This window comes from Apus apus, chromosome 3 (genome assembly GCF_020740795.1).
Source record: "Apus apus isolate bApuApu2 chromosome 3, bApuApu2.pri.cur, whole genome shotgun sequence".
Taxonomy (NCBI): Eukaryota; Metazoa; Chordata; class Aves; order Apodiformes; family Apodidae; genus Apus; species Apus apus.
Window position 1 is genome coordinate 74752763 of NC_067284.1, and position 16467 is coordinate 74769229.

The following is a 16467-nucleotide window of genomic DNA, read 5'->3' on the forward strand; positions in this document are numbered from 1 at the left end:
GTTTTTTTATTCCAATCTGTTCTCCTAAAAAAAAGTAAATACTTCTGTTAAAACATCCCTGGATCCACCTGGGAAATGATATCCTGTAAAACATTTAAAGTCTATGTACCAATCATGTGATTTCTTCTTTGTGAAATGTGCCTTGACTGCAGTTTTCAGCAGCCAGGGTGGGACATGATGGCAAGGTGAAGCTCCAGGCAGGCAGCTGTGCCACTGGCAGCAGTCCTCAGTCTCCTACTTTTCTTCCAATTTCCAGTCATGGAAATTTCCATGAAAACCTCACAAAAGCAAGGCTATGAAAAGCCAAAAACCTACCTCATAACTCCAAGATTCTTACCATCCGATATCAGGAATCAACCTGAAATAAATAAATTCTTAAAGCAGTATAATTTTTTTTAATTTTTTTTTTTAATACTATTATGAGAATGTGAAAAAAACCTCACAGGAAAAACAGCAAGTCTTATATAATTCTTCAATATTCTGCTAATTTATGACCAGTTGAAACCACATTCTTAAGACCCCATAGTTAACTTTCACCTACCTTTTGCACTACAGCAGAGGAAAACCGTTTCAAAATTTATATATTATTAAGAGACTTATGGAGAACTTAATGTGGCCTTGATTCTGATGACCAAATTTTATTAAATCAGTGCACATTATTTTTTTATTAATTATTTCAAATACAGAATGATAAACAAAGAGTTAAATGATGAAGACTTGAACTAACCCCAGTTACAGCACATCTGCAGTTAAAGTATAACTAGAGTCAAGGATTCTTCAGTTCTTCACTTTTTTTTCCCCCCCCCTATGTTTGCTTGGTCAAATCTCTCATTCAGCTCATGTCTGATCAAAGAGAGTGGAGGGAAGCCTGGTAAAATCAGCCCTGTCATTAAAACACATTCTCCCCATGCCAGCAATCTCTTGCAGAAATGACAACTTCTTACAAGGAACCAGTACATAGTGGTCTGGAAATGTTAGAAAATGGTGAATTAGGCACCTGAAATGAAATTGAATTTTTTGCATTTTCTCCTAGCTCTTTATTCTTTCATTAATCATTTGCTTGCATTTTGATAAGCAGCTGCACTGTCTGAATGTATCCAAACCTTGAAATGCTTGTATTATTTCAGGATATTGCATCACAAGGGAAGCAATTTCTAGATGCTTCCTGACTCATATTGGAAAAGAAATAACTCACACTTATTGGATTTTTAAGGATGCTAAATTACTAGAAACTGAAGGCTCCTAAGAAATAGACATTTTATTAAAAGAAGTTATATTTTTTTATTATTATTTTTATTAATTCTTTTGTGTGCTTCAATGAAACAGCTGCAGTTGTCAGATTATGAACAGTTTGACAGATAAATAATTTTGGCTGTGAAACAGCTTTGACACAGAGATGTAAGCTTTCTGTATTTGAGATTAAACATGCTGTAAATACTTTGGGCTTGTATGTCACTGCAGTGATGAGGTACCCAGTTCCAGAGGTAGCAACAAAACCAGTTTGGTTCTCAGGACCTCATGCAGTGGAGAGCAGTAAAGCAACTTATAGGTATTCCTGCAAGCTCCATAGCTGATTTAGGGTGTGCCTTTCTGTTTGCAGGTTTTCCCTGTGGACCTGCTCTACCATTTTTCATTGTCGTGTCTGACTGTGCTCTTCAGCTTGACCTGCAGTCAAATGGAAAATATGATACTTGAAGGAAATATTTCCATGTATCTAGTTAGGTTTAATCTGTTTTCTGAATGTGTCTGTGTCATCCCTGTAGTCTGTGGCTCTCTACATTTTGCCAGACCTGCATTTATGTACCTCTGGAAGTGAAGCTTTTCTTTAAATGTTGGAGTTCCTTAGATTGTGTTCACAGGCATTTTATATTCAGCACTTTTTCTGGAAAGCCATTAATATGCACTATTCCAGATGATCTTTATTCACCTTTTACCAGTGAATTTGCATGTTCAGGCAAGACACACAGCTGCAATGAACCACATGCACAGAACCATCAAGGCAAAAAAATTGGGAAGCTGGGACAAACCAGAGAGATGAACTGCCTACCTTTTGTTCATATCCATGCCATAAAAAAGACTGTTTTACCACTGTTCTCCCGTTTTCTCGTTAGAGTGATGAGCATGTCTTCTTTCCTCCTCCCCTCCCATCCATTGCACTCCCACTCCTATGACAGGCTTAGGAAAAAGTGAGGTGATGACTTTATTTGCTGCCAAATTTACCTAAACTGGAAAAAAAAAAAATGCAAATTGTGCAATTTAACTTGATTTCCGAAGTGGGCAATAATCTCAAACAAGAGAGTCTACAACCCCTGCTTCCCTGACCATCATTTGGTTGTCATCATTCCCAGTCATTTTAACAATGATTGATTTCTATCAATGGTTTTAGCATAATTTATCAACCAGTGCAATCTGACCCCCCTTTGTGTCTGGAATATTATCCATGAAAGTTGCTGCTTCTCAGCTCTGCTTGGCATATGAGCCAGAACTACAAACTGTGATGGAGGGGGGAAATGGTTAACTCGTATTCAGGAGAGAGGCATTTGCTATAATAAGAGCCAGTTTGACAGAATCATCTTCACTAGAAATTAATTTCCTTATGAATAGGGCTCGTTATTGTAGAATCCACTGTTCTAGTTACTCATCTCTATTATGTTCAAAGTTGTGTGTGAGAGACGTAATGTTGCAGAGAGCACAAGGGCAGAAACTCTTCTGGCTCTGCACTGGGATTGGAATGTCCTTTTTTTAAGTAGCCTAAAAATATGCAACCAGTTGAAATTACAGAATAACTGAGTTTGGAAGGCACCTTTAGAGATCATTTAGTCCACCTGCCTGCTCAGAACAGGTCAAATACCAGAGGTCGTCCAGGACTGTGTCCAGCCAGGTTTTGAACATATCGTAGGATGGAGACTCCCTACCTTGTCTGGGAAACCCATTCTGGTGTTCTACTGCCCTCACGGCAAAAAGGTGTTTGCTTATGTTTAAGTGAAATTTACTGTTATATAATTTGTGTGTGTTTCTTTTTGTCCTGTCGCTGGACACTACTGAGAAGACTGTGGCTTCATCTTCTTTACTCCCTCTCATATGGTATTTGTACACATTGTTAAGATCCTCCCCTGAGCCTTCTCTTCTCCAGGCTGAACAGTCCCAGCTTTTCATCCTTTCCTCATAGCAGAAATGCTCCAGTGCCTTAACCTGCTTCATGGCCCTCCAGTGAACCTGCTCCAGAATGTCCATATGGCTTTAGCCCTGGGGAGCCCAGGACTAGAAGCAAAACTCTATAAATGCCACACCAGTGCTGAGCAGAGGGAAAGAAACACCTCCCTCAACCTGCTGGCAGCACTGCCTAGTGCAGCTCAGGACGCTTTGGTGCTCTTTGCCACAAAAGCATATATCAGACTCACACCCAACTTGGTTTCCACAAGGTCCTTTTCCTCCAAAGCTGCTTTCCAGATGGTTGGCCCTCCATCGGCACAGCTGGAGGTTCAGGCTGTTGTAACCACAGAGTCTTGGGAAGATCCAGCCTCTCTCTTTCTCATAATTTCTGATGCAGTTCAGTCTGCTGACCTTCTCCCACAGCTCCGCTACTGGGTAGTGCACATTCTTCACCAGCGTACACCTGTGGGCAAAGAGCCCATTTAGCCCCAATTCTATCATGAGGTCCCAGGTCTCTCTGCAGTCCCAGATGTGCAGAGCTGCATCCTCCCTTGGAAGCCTGGCCTGAGGTGAGATCTCTGATCCACTAGGGATAGTTGCTCTGATAGTAGGTTCTAGGGGGCTGTGCCTTGCCATGTGTCACCACCTTTACAGAGCCATCAGTGAAGATTCTGGTGTCACTCTGTGCACTAACTGCTGTGTCTACTGCCGCCTTCTGTTCATTGTGTTTGTGGTGCACACCAGCAAATGTGTGGCTTGCAGCTGAATTAACCATGCGAATGCTGACATACATTTAACACTTCCTATTGTGCTGTCTTTGTTCTAGGTCCCAATAGCTCATCACCACAGTGTTATTAGTCCCTTATATTGAGCATTATTTTGTGAGTCTCTGTACTGTTCACTGGGAAAGATAATTTGCCTCTTCAGTTGTCACGGAAAAAAAACATAGAGGAGAGTAGCAGCCAAAGAGAAATTACAAACTAAATTATCAGTAAAGGGGATCGAGTTCAGTGTCTCCATTACATTTCCCTTTTATTTGCTCCAGTTTAGTATCTGTTTGCTGTTACCAAGGAAATGAGAGACTCCTTGGCATCTAGCACGCCCACAGTGCATCCTTCTACTGATGAATAGGAAAGGGAGCATGAGTATACTCCAATGCATGCCAGAGATCCAAGAAAAAGCAGGCTATTGAAAAGAGAGAAAGTAAAAAGATTATCTGAATTAAATAAGTGTCAAATACTCACTGATGTCCTGGCAATGACACCCTGCAGAGGGCCTTCCACAGATGCTGTGTTCACCACTGGGCTGCTCTGTGGGGGGAACAGAGATGTCCTTGTGACATAGCTCCCAGTTAACATGATGGTGCTTATCAAACAGGCTTGTTTGTTGTGGGTTTTTTTCGTTTTGGGGTGCCTTTTTCAATGAGTATATGACTCAGATGCCCATGGTTTAAAACTTTACTTTCATTTACTTGGACAAGATTCCCACAGATTTTGAGAACAGAGATTCCAGAACTTAGTCCAAGAAAAGGAGGTGATAGATCAATCTCCAGAATTCAGACAGACACAACATCCTCCGTGAGCCAACAGGCACGAGGCATCATGAGTGGGAAAACATCAAGCAAGAACTGATGCATGCAGTATGGACACTCCCCTTCCCTTTCCCATTTCAAGTAGTCATTACAAGGATGTGCATGTGTTTGCAGACCTAGCTGTGAGTGAACTCAGAAGTGGGAGAATGAGTTGGGTGTGTCTTGGGCAGAAAAGTTTCATCAGGAAGCCAGATTGAGCTGGGGTGTTATTAAATTTTCCTGAAATTGAAAAGTGTTATGCTGTGAGTTGTTTGGCTGAGGTAAGAGATACACTTCTTGGGTCATTTAAACATATGTGGGAAAATCTGTGGGAACTGTGACATAGAAGGACAGATGATCCAAGATTTATTTTTTATTTGTTTCTCAATTATATTATCTGATTGTTTAAATCTCTTATTTTATATGAACAGCCAGCTCCTGCAAAATTTTCTGTGATTCCTCACACCATGTGGTGTACACCCTTATGCTGTACACAGACAGCATAAGGGAGGTGAGTGTATTTTCTCTTATATTAAAATGAAAATCTCAACCCCCAAAAAAAATCTTTTATCAGTATGAAAGACAATACCTCATGATGGTCATGGTAAGGAAAGAGGGACTGTCAAGATCTCTCTGGATTCAGCAGCTCTCACACTGAAATCCAGGCCAGCACCTCTTCTCTCCTGGTAGCAGATATACCATCCCAGTTTTAGCCTTCCACTTTTGGGAATGGATACTGTGGTCCTGAAACAACTCTGGTTTGATCCAGAGGCTCAGCTTCCCTGATATTTTTTTTTTAGTCAAGATTAAGTGTAAAGGTTGAGCTGATCTCAGGCTGTGAGCTTTTAGCAGCAAGCAAGGATAACATAGTCCTGCTGGTCTGCTTAGATTTGACATCATCCTTGGGTCAAACTGGACAAAGTGGATTGAGGCATCTTTATATCCTGTCCAGCAGAGAACTGTATGTAATCAACTCAGTCTAATTTGGGGAGACTTTTGCCATGCCTGTTTCTCATTGAACACACACAGCTCAATGTCATAGTGCCAATACTGTGCAGTTGTCACTGAGCTCTGCATCCTTCTGGACCTCCACTACCTGCAGACTCTATGGAAGCAATGGAACATTTATCATGGACATTTTTTTCCCCTCTTCTTGACTGGAATATTGCAGTTTTCCCTTCCTGGGATTAAAAACCAATCCAAATCAAACAACAAACAAACAAACAAACAAAAAAACCCCACCAAACCCCAAACAAACAAAAAACCCACAGTTTTCCATCATTTTTTCTGCTTCAAACGGGGAGTTAGTTCTGCACTACTGAAGAGTGTAGCTGTTTGCTTATATAGGAGAGTTTTAAATGCATATCAGATTGGTATTTTATAAACAGCACTAGCATCTACCCACTTTGGTGCCGTCAAGACAGCATGTTTTCCTTTGTGAATATGCTACAGCACTCTTGTTCTTTCCTTAAATCAGCCATTTGCCTTTCTACCTCAAGCTTGAAACAACTTTCTGATTATTTCCTAAATGGTGGATGACAAGAGAAGAATTTAACGAGTGAAAGTCTAATAGTGTTGTATGTTTGTTTGGTTGGGTTTTTTTCATAATAGCCCAACAGAAATTAAATATACAGATCTTTGGGATGTGATGCAATTTACTGAAAAAAAGCAAGCTATTATTTGAGGGTGTTTATGAGTAGTGAAACAAGTGTGTTTGTTGTAGTATGAGAATATCTCTAATTATCTCCCCTTAATTTTATGTTAATGCATCTAGACCTAAGGGCAGGGAAGAGTGTTTTGTATCCACTGCAAATAAATCACTGCAATTAACTGCTGATATATGTTAAATGACCTTGAGAGCTAATACATGGCTGCTTCTACTATCAGGAATCTAGTTTAGAACAGGCAGTACAGGAATCTGGCCCTGGATCAATGAAGGAAATGTCTTGAACAAATTGGGACCACAGAGGTCAGTCTTCTGAAAAACATAATTAAATTGGACCTGAACTGGAAGACTCACACATTAAACTGCAGTGATCAAATGTTTAGGGGATGAAGGAAAAGAGTGGGCAGTGGAAAGCGAGAAAGGAACTGCAAAGAGTGTATGAGACAGCAGCTTTAGAGGTGGTGTTTGAGAAGCAGGGGGTGTTCAGAAGCATAACAAAGGAAATTTAATCAAAAGCAGATTAAGTAAAAAACCTGGAATGTTTGAAACAAATACCAGGATGTGTTGGCACATACTAGAAAGCAAAGAGAATGTAAGGAAATGAGCAGCAATAAAGCATGCAGAAAGACAATATTAGGAATGCGATGAGAAAATCCTTGGCTAATGGAGCCTGTTGTTTGCAATATAAATTTAAATGCAGTGTATGGCAGCTGGCTGCTCTTATCTGATAAGGCTGTCATTCTGTGAGTAGTTGGTGAGCAGAAACCGCAAAGTGTAGCAGAATATATATTTGAAATATCTAGGGCTTATATGTTTTATTTTATCGCATATTTTCCCTTCATTTTAATTTTAAGAGACTTGCTTGTTTTGCTGACATAGTGCTAGTGTAAGGTGCTATATGGAGAGCCTTGCTTATTGAAGGCTTTTGTTTACTCATAAATAAACATGGCAAATATAGCAGAAAAGCAGCTGTCTTCATCTTGTCTTCCACTTAGCTTCTTCTAGCCTCACCTGGAAGACTTCACATATTTCTCAGGATAAGGTCTCTGTAGACCAGTAAGAGTTTGACAGGAAAATACCAGTACCTTGTATGGTTTCACTACAAAACCTCAATCTCATCATCATGACTGAAATGTCATGGTACACTTGTGCTATTGTTATTTCTAAAGTAACATGCAACAGGTGTTTTTTGTTTACCATATGTTTGCTTTCATGGTGTTGTTTCCCTGTGTACCAATTTGCAGTAGTCAAGTTTTCTCCACAGCCAGGAGAGTCAGAAATGTACTTCACTATATATCTCACCAAACTATGACCCAACAACGTCATCAAACCACTGGGTTTGTATTCCCTGTAACAAGGGATCTCCTGCTACTGAATGTCCATGCTTCCATGCTTAGGAAGCCTAGTCTCAGGAATTCAGCAAAAGTGATTTTTTTTTTTCTTATTGGGGACTTGAATTTGCCTTACCTGTGTTTCAAAGATTCTCCAAATTTTTGCATGTGATTTTCTGTGGCTGATTAAATGTATGAGAAACATCAGAAAAACATCTTTTTCTGTGTATGCCTTTTTTCCCTAACAGTGCCTCTTTGCATGTAGGTTGTACATGAAGGGAAAATGGTAGTTTGTATTGCAAGTAAAGAATACTTCCTGAGGGATATTGTACAGAGTTTGCCTCTAGGGCTAAAAGAAGGATCAATAAAAAAAGAGTAACAAGCCCAGATAAATAAGAGAATCCTGATTTTAATTATCCCCTTTTCCTTTGATATGGAAGGCATTAAGAATATAGAAAGGGTTTTATAAGAATTAAAGTAAGCTAGGGATAAAGAGCTACCTGAGGAGTTGCTGTTATGGCTCAGAGACAAGGGGAATTTGGATTCAGATAATGTGAACAGGCCTTCAGTTGTACTTGCAAAAAGCACTAGGATCTGTTGGTGGACACTTACGTTTCATGACACAGGCAGTGTCTCTGAGAACTGTTCTTTAATACCTTTGCAGCTGCTCTGTGCCTTCAAAATGTTTAAGAGATGGAATAACTGTTAACTTCTATATTGTGCTGATAAAGCAAAATGCAGGATTAATGTAAAGAACCAGATTAAAAAAAATGAACTAGATGAATATACAGCAAACAGGCTCATATTAGCTGACTCAGAAGTTTGTAGGTTAAATCTGATGGAGATTGGCACACAGCATTAAAATAGTAGGCAAAGATATGTGTTGGGGGTATTAAATCAACAAACAAAAATGAATGGACCTGCAAATGGTCTGGGGGAAAAAGCAAACCAGTGCAAGCCATTTCTAATCAGTGGTATTGAAAATTCTGTTTTGCATTTTCTGTGTCTCTCTCACTGGGAAATCACCATCCTCCACAGGTATGGCTGCACTGGAAAGCTGTAGGAAACAGGTCAAATAGACCTGTTGTTGATGCAACAGGCCCCTATGACTGGGAAAATGGATTATTTCTTCCTCTAGCCAGGAGCCAACAGGTAACTGTTCAGCTCCCATGAGGCTTCTCTTAACCCCACCTGCAACTTCTCATCAGCTGGCTCTGGCAATTCAGGGACAATGACTTGTGTCTGAAGAAAAATGACATCACATGCAGCTGAAATAAATACACATTAACATATGCATATCAAGTGGTGTTACTTATGCCTGCCTATTCAAGTCTGACTGCACCTGGATTTTCTAAATGGTTTCTTTCTCTTTTCTTTGTTTTTGGATGCTTGCAAGTAACTGTCTGCAGGTTTAAATTTTGTGCACATTGAAAAACTATGCAGGTAGCTAAGCACTTTTTTTGACCCAACAAGTCAGGCAGTTAAAGCCTGTGCTTTCCAGTGAGTGAAGCTAGGATAATGCAATTGTAGCTATGTTCACAGGTAAAATCACACCAGTGAGCAAAATCTGGTGATGGTTATTAAGGTTATAACGTGCCACCCACAAGTTCTGGCTAGAGCTAGATATTTTTTTCTATTTGGCCAGAAGTTTTAAATACTGTTGGGTATCACTCCAAGTTGACAAAACCTATTTCTGTTGTTGTTCAGGTTTCATGGGACCACTTTAGGAATGGTATTAAATGAAACACTCAAATTCTTTGTTTCTAGTGTTTCTGAGATGTAACGTTTTCATTTTGAAACAATGTGTTTTGTGTAGATATTTGCCTAGAGTAGCATGATTTTTAATATATGAGTAAATCAAATGTGCCTATTGCATTCATGCTAGAGGGCTGAATTAATTTTGTTACTACAATCGGCATTCAGGAATTAAAAATTGAACCATGAGCTTCAGGAGAGATACAAATGAAAATGACCTTGGCATTGAAGGTAAACATAATTCTAGAGTAAAAATTTCCATCTTCTGCAGCACAAGAGATGTATGCTATTTTGCTAAGTGGAATGTTAAGCCTATGTTTCTTTTTCTTTGTTCTCTGTGTATGCATGAAGTCTTTTCAGTCCAAGCTTTGAGTGACATGTTGCCAGATCAGAAAAGATCTGAAATTAGTCGCAATGAAGTAGTGGCACCTTTTGGGTGGCACTACTTCAGTTCCACTCTTTGGGTGGAAATTCTGTTATTTTGTTAACTAGATCAGTAAATAACACCCAGATTTGTATGGTGTGTTTGCAGAAATAGTAGCCCCCATAAAAGCAGTGTAGCTACTTTCACAGAACGGCGTTATATCTAGTGCCCATTCTTTAAGAAAACATCTGAGGAATATGGACCTTCAAGGCTCATTAAAGTGAACGGGAACAGAGCATCCGGGTTCCCTGAGTTTTCCAGGTCTGCCTCATCATCAGCATTTTCATCCCTGAGCTGTCTGGAATGCACTTTTCTGTGGAAACTAGCAGTAAACCTGGGTTCCATAAGATACATATCCCTGACTAACCTAATCCTGAATTATATTAGGGCTACAGACTGAATTTAGTGCTTATTAGATACCTGAGAACCTGTATAGCTCAGACCACCTCAGCCAGCTTAACAGCAGAGTGGACTGCTTCTGATCTACAAAGGCTGAATACAAGTTAAAGACTTTTCAGTAGCCAGGATATTAATGTCTCACTTCCGTGTGGATTCTCTGATACCCAGCAAGAGATGGACTCATGCATTATTTCTTCTGTGGAAGTCTAATAAAGCTAATGAAGTCTCTCTTATCTGCTTTCATGAAACTTGCTCTATATTCTTGAAATGTGTGAGTAGTACATATTTCTGAGGCTTCTGCACTTCAGTTTTTATCTAAAGTGATGAAAAAGTCCTAAAAGTATTGTGGGGACATGCCAGACAGGCAGATGCTCAAAAGTATACAGAATGTGTTCACCAGGGTTTTTTTTCTAACAAAGTTAATCTCAAAAGCTTGACTAATTTTGCATATTTCTTAAAACCAAATGGCTTATAGTTAAGTCTTCATTTCAGCAAAGTGCTCATAATAGTGAAATGGGATCTTAAGAGACTTATGCCTGGTTTTCTTTTTACTTAAGACTTCCCGCTGAATTTCCTAGGAGCTAGTTTGTAACGACAACCTAGGATGTAAATGCTCTAGAGTCACTAAGGCTGTTAGACACATACATAGCAGTCAGGGGTCCATATTTTTGACAGACAAGCTACAAATATATTATGTTTCCATTACATCAAAACCACCAAAAATGAAAATCCTCACGTACACACATATATGAGCACATAGACTTTTCCATTAGTGCTCAAAATGTCTTTTCCAGGTGATGTGTCTATACAACAAAAAATTTACTTTAGGAAGGGAATTTGTACCATGTCTTTCAAGAGCTCACCTTAACAGCACTGTTTTAGTAGTTCAATGATGTCAAACAGAGAAGGTGTTGATATTTCTGACTAACTCAGAAATTTGTTCAGCAAGTTCTGTGGTTACTATCATCTTTCAAGTATTACAGATGTTAAACCTTTATAGAAGTGTCCAATTTTTATTTTTTTTTTCCTAAGTAACCTGAAATGTGAAAAGATGCCTAATTGCAGGGCTTAACTGCTGGAACATCAGGATATGGATTTGTTCTTTTAGGGTCTATAGAAAGTACTGCTTTTAATGGAAGAAATGAGATGCCTTAGTAAACTAGGAGACATGAAAGAATGGAAACATTTTCATGCATTAAAGCTGTGAGGCTCCTCTGCCAGACACCATCAGTGTTACAGTCCTGTACTTCAGCAGAAAACCTGCTGTCAGCTCAGAGCTTCCCTTACCAAAATTCTGTAGTGAAGGGAAGTTTACAATGTGTAAAGTAGTGTATGACCACCAGGCTCATAGCCTGGTTATGCAAGGTTGCTCAGGCTGTAAGTGATCTGACCTGGCTGTGCACCTGACTAGCTACATTGACAGCTATGGCTTTTGCTAAACAGATTGCTTCAGACTTGGGAATCATGAAATGATGGGGTAAAGTTAGTACTTAAGTAAAGAAAGAACATAACTAGTGTCAGGGAAAGATCAGGAAAGATTTATGAAAAATAAAGAATCCCCCAAATGCATACAAATATACAAAAACTTTGCCAATGAAAGACTGAAAGAGATTAATACCTTCTTGTGTAAGACAGCCCTGCCTGTGGAAATATTTGGTTGTTTCCTCAGGGATCTGTTGGATGGATTAAATCAGCCTTTGGAGTGAGCCGTCTTGAAACTTGTTTTTTATTGATTGTCCTTATCTCTGTTCTGGATCCATTTACAACCAGTTATTTAAATACTGCAACCATAACTGAAATGTACTTACATTTAAGACCATCCTAAAAGTCAATTTAATTTGGAGGCATACACTTATTTAGCCTAGCTCTTCCTAAATAGTACCAAACTACGACTCCTTCCAGGCTGGGGAGCACAGAGCAGGTAGGACTGACTTTCCAAATACTTGTAAAGGTGAAGCTTAATAAAGATAGCCACAAATACCTGAAGAAATGTGTGCTTGTAAATGTTCCCCCTCTGTGATCTATAAAAAGTAAGGTGGTTGGAGAAAGCAAGCACTTCATATGCTAGAGCAATTATTTATTTTCAATAAAACTAGCTCCTAAAAAGCCCTAGCCAAAATTTAAGTTGCACTGTATGTATGCACCTCTGACAATGATCCTCTTTACTCCCAAGGACTGCAGCAACCTAAGCCATCACAAAAGACAAAAGCTAAACAAGAGTAGTGTTAGTTATCCTGAGTCTGAGCCTGTAAGCACATGGTTACCTAACTGACTTGAAACACCTGAACTCTCTCACAGGTGCTCACAAAGCTGGCAGTGGCTTAACACTCAAACTGTGCTTCAACATATGTAGTACTGAGGACAGATTCAGATGAAGAGACATTTACATTCCTTACTGCCATAGTGATCCCTTGGTGAGTTAGGCATAAACTACCTGCACAAATCAGGGACTACGGGACCTACTTTCATCACACAGTGTTTGGCAATGCAAGGCATTAAGGAGTAATTTCATCCTGGCAGAGTCCAATCCTCTTTTGCATATTGTAAATTAAACTGCTTCAGATAATATGCATGAAACTTCAAAAATCTCTGCAGCCCTTCAAGCTTTGTAGCTGGGGGGTATATTTCCTAGTCACAGAGATTCACTGAAATAGAGATAAGAGAAGGTTAAGATAAAGGACAGCTCCCAGAAAAGAAAATCCAGTTCCTTCACAGCACCTACAAAGCTGAAGAAAACTGTATGAACTCACCCATACAGACCCTGGAAGCTGGATCCAAGGCACTTGGAGAAGGTAGAATCAGAGCTGCTATCCATCAAGCTCTCCTTTTATTTTTTTTTATTTTATTTTTCTTTTCTTTTTTTTTCCCCCGCAGCCTATATTCTGCAGCTATAGCTTATTTGTCTGACAGTTACCTTGTACTTGGTGCTGTGGTATGCAAAGGTTATTGGAATTTATATGCAAAGCTCAATGAATTTAGAATTAAAAAATGCCTCAGGGACATTCCTGAAATGAGATGCCAAATCTCACAAGTTGTATCTTTATGAGGAAAATTTGAATAAAAAACACGAAGGTTTATGACTCTTGCACATATTAATTCATACCAATCCATGTTCTAAGAGGACTAAAGGGGCTATTTTTCATCTTGGGCTGAGAGAGGAACTCAGCCAGATTTACTGACTTGTTGTGAGAAATCTATTTTATCTGGCTGATAGATACTTTTAAAATGTAAATGACAACGGTGAGCTTATCACAAGGCTACCATTAGTAGCCCATAAAATGTTTAGCATTGCAGGTCACAAGAGATTTTGGGAACAAGATGAGCAAACTGGTCAGCAAAAATAGAACTTAAACTTGACACTTTATTTTCTGCCTTATATGAAAGCTACTAGGACAGAAATCAAAGCAATTTTTATTACACATCCATCCCCTTGGCAACTAGCAATTACCATGACTTTGTGGGAGAGTCTAGAATTTAGAAAATACTGTTATAATTGTGCAAACTCACAAATTCTTAAATCATCTATGGCCCAGGTGTTCTATCTGTCTAGAGAGAAAAAGGAAAACCAGCTGTCCTCTGGAAACCCCAGATGTTCTCCTTAAGGAGCCCTGCCCATCTCTGTTCTCTCCAGGTCACATAGGTACCCCTTTGGGCTTGTACCCTATTTGCTGTGTCATTAACTGATCGCTTCAGGATTACATTGTAGAGAAGCCCAAGTCTCAGAAGCTTGAAATATTACTATTGGCAAAAGATCACAAAGGCTAGAAATTTCCTCTGCAGACAAACAATATTTACATTAATCCTTTCAAATGCATTCAATGACTGGAATGACAGCAGCCATGATATTTCCATCCTGGCACGGCTGTTACTGATTTGTCCTCCTGCTGGTAAAAGCACATACTGCGATCTCTGTGTTTTTCATGCACGCATGCGAGCACACACAAGCAGATGATGTGCTTTCAAGCCATCCACAGATGGTTTCCCCATGAGGGTTTACACTGCCATTTAAACCTCCTGCTTCACAGCCTCCTCTCGGTGTTGCAGTCCCTATTTTCTGTAATTCACTTCTGTTCCTTCCCCCCTTTCTTTATTTTTTTTTTTTAATTTTTTTTACAAATGCTTTTCACTGATACTTAGAGTCAACTGTCTCCCCAAAGCACTGTGATATTTAACAGCATCCGGAAAAAATGTAGTTAGAGAATTGGGACACTTAAAGGAGACACTGCTCTCCTAAGTGTGCATTCACAGTTTTGAATAGATATTCAGAGGGTGGGAATGTAGATGAGCGAGAAGCTATGAAAGGGCTTATTACTAATTAACTGTATCTATTTCTCCCCCTTTTAAACTGCTTTTTGTTTATAATTTCAGCTGGTAGGGTAATACTCTAAATTAAAGCTGCAGAACACAATTATAATTAAGATTCAAAAAGCCAATTGCCTGTTAGTAAACTACCAATTGATAATAATGTAAGGGATATTTATAGCTCTTTGCTAAGTATGCCTCAGATTTGCATCGATAATATACTTGCTAATCTCCAAACATTTTATTCAGTAGCCTTTTATTTACTATGGAAGGTAAGATTACTCTCACAAGCCATCCTTTATAAAAGCATCTCGCTTTCATCTTGTTTGCAGAGTTCAGCACAGATGCTTCAGTCCTTTCCTCGCTTATGAAATAGTAATGATGCTATATAATTACTAACATCACACCAGGCAGAAAACCTCTCCACAAAGAACATACTCTACATAGTTCAGTACTCATAATATATTGCATTTCTATACCTCCTTATTTTTGATCCATCTCACAAATTTTAGAGAGGGGAAAACAAACCACTTTACCCAGAAGAGGAATCAGCCACTTGTGGGCAGAGCCCCAAACATAGGGTCTGGTTTTCATTCCTTTCACAGGGAGGTGGGGCAAGACCAGTTTTAAGAGGTTAAAAAATATATATACTGAAGGGATAGACTTTATTTTGTGTTTGCTGTGTGTAACTGGGGGATTAATAACTAACCTTTATAATTTCTTTCAACTGTTATAAGACATCTGTGTGTGGGGTGAAGTGTAAATAATTGTGATGGGAATATTTTTTTTGTCTGTGAAATGTGTTTCTTGCATTACATATTTGCTGAAGTTTGAGGAGTCTCGTAGTACTAATTATTGAATTAATTATGAGACACTGTGTATTATCCCGTCATACATTCAGCAGTAAGAGAACCAGCTTAGGCAGAGGTGACTGTCTGCCATCCACTGCTTAGGCACTGGAGGGGCAACTGATGAAACATGAGGGTATCTCATCTCTTATTGTGCCATGATTGCTCTTGAAACACAAGTGCAAAAAAACTGCTAAGCAGATGAGCACGTGCGTGATTGGAGAAGAGATCTGGCATACATCTAGTACTGATGACAGTAATGCAAAATTTCATGATGAGGTAGTGTGGGTTGAATTGAGGCAAAATAGCCACATTGGAAATGACAGCCTGAATTGTGTCTGTAACAACTGCCACAGGTGAGGGGCTTGAGACTTGAGCACACTATCTTGGCAAAAAAAAGCTTAGGAGATACCGGACAAAAATCTAGCTCTTTGTCAACCTGCTCCTCGCTTCATTGGGAAAAGGGGGGTTAAAGATTAATGATCTGCCCTTTCCTAAGCTCTCCTTGATAGCAGGGTGTGGGCAAGGGACAGGCAGAAAGGAAGCAAGTGTGCCTGTGTCTTTCACATGTGGGAAGAAAGTTAGTGACCCCATGTAAGAAGATATTCCCTAACCTGAAGTGTGGCTGAAATGCTCCCAGCCACAACTGGTCCTCTGAGTCAGCCTGTAAATACATTTTGTTTATTCTTCAAAGACACATATCTTAGAGCTCAAGCTGTAAAGTATGCAAGAGCTGAAAAACAAACAAACAAACAAACAAAAAAACACAAAAGGAGATAATGGTGCAAAGACAAATAGGCAGGATGCAAGAGAAGGCTGTGGACACAGCTCAGAGCACTGCTGTCACCATAACAGAGCATGAGAGTATCAGAAAGCTTGCCAGGAGCCTAAGGTAGCATAAGTTTCCCCTGCATCTCTTCTCTCTGGCACTATGCAATGTCATCCTTCCTTCAGGTTGGCTGAGAGCAGGGTCAATCCAGGTAATTATGCAAGCAACTTCTGCTGCCTATCATAAATTT

General features: G+C 39.4%; 1 protein-coding gene across 4 annotated transcripts in view; it reads left to right on the forward strand.

Annotated features, from left to right (window-relative positions):
* Window positions 1-16467, forward strand: part of LRFN2 (leucine rich repeat and fibronectin type III domain containing 2) — a 156436-nt gene that overhangs the window by 98246 nt on the left and 41723 nt on the right. The gene's annotated exons all lie outside the window — the stretch shown is intronic.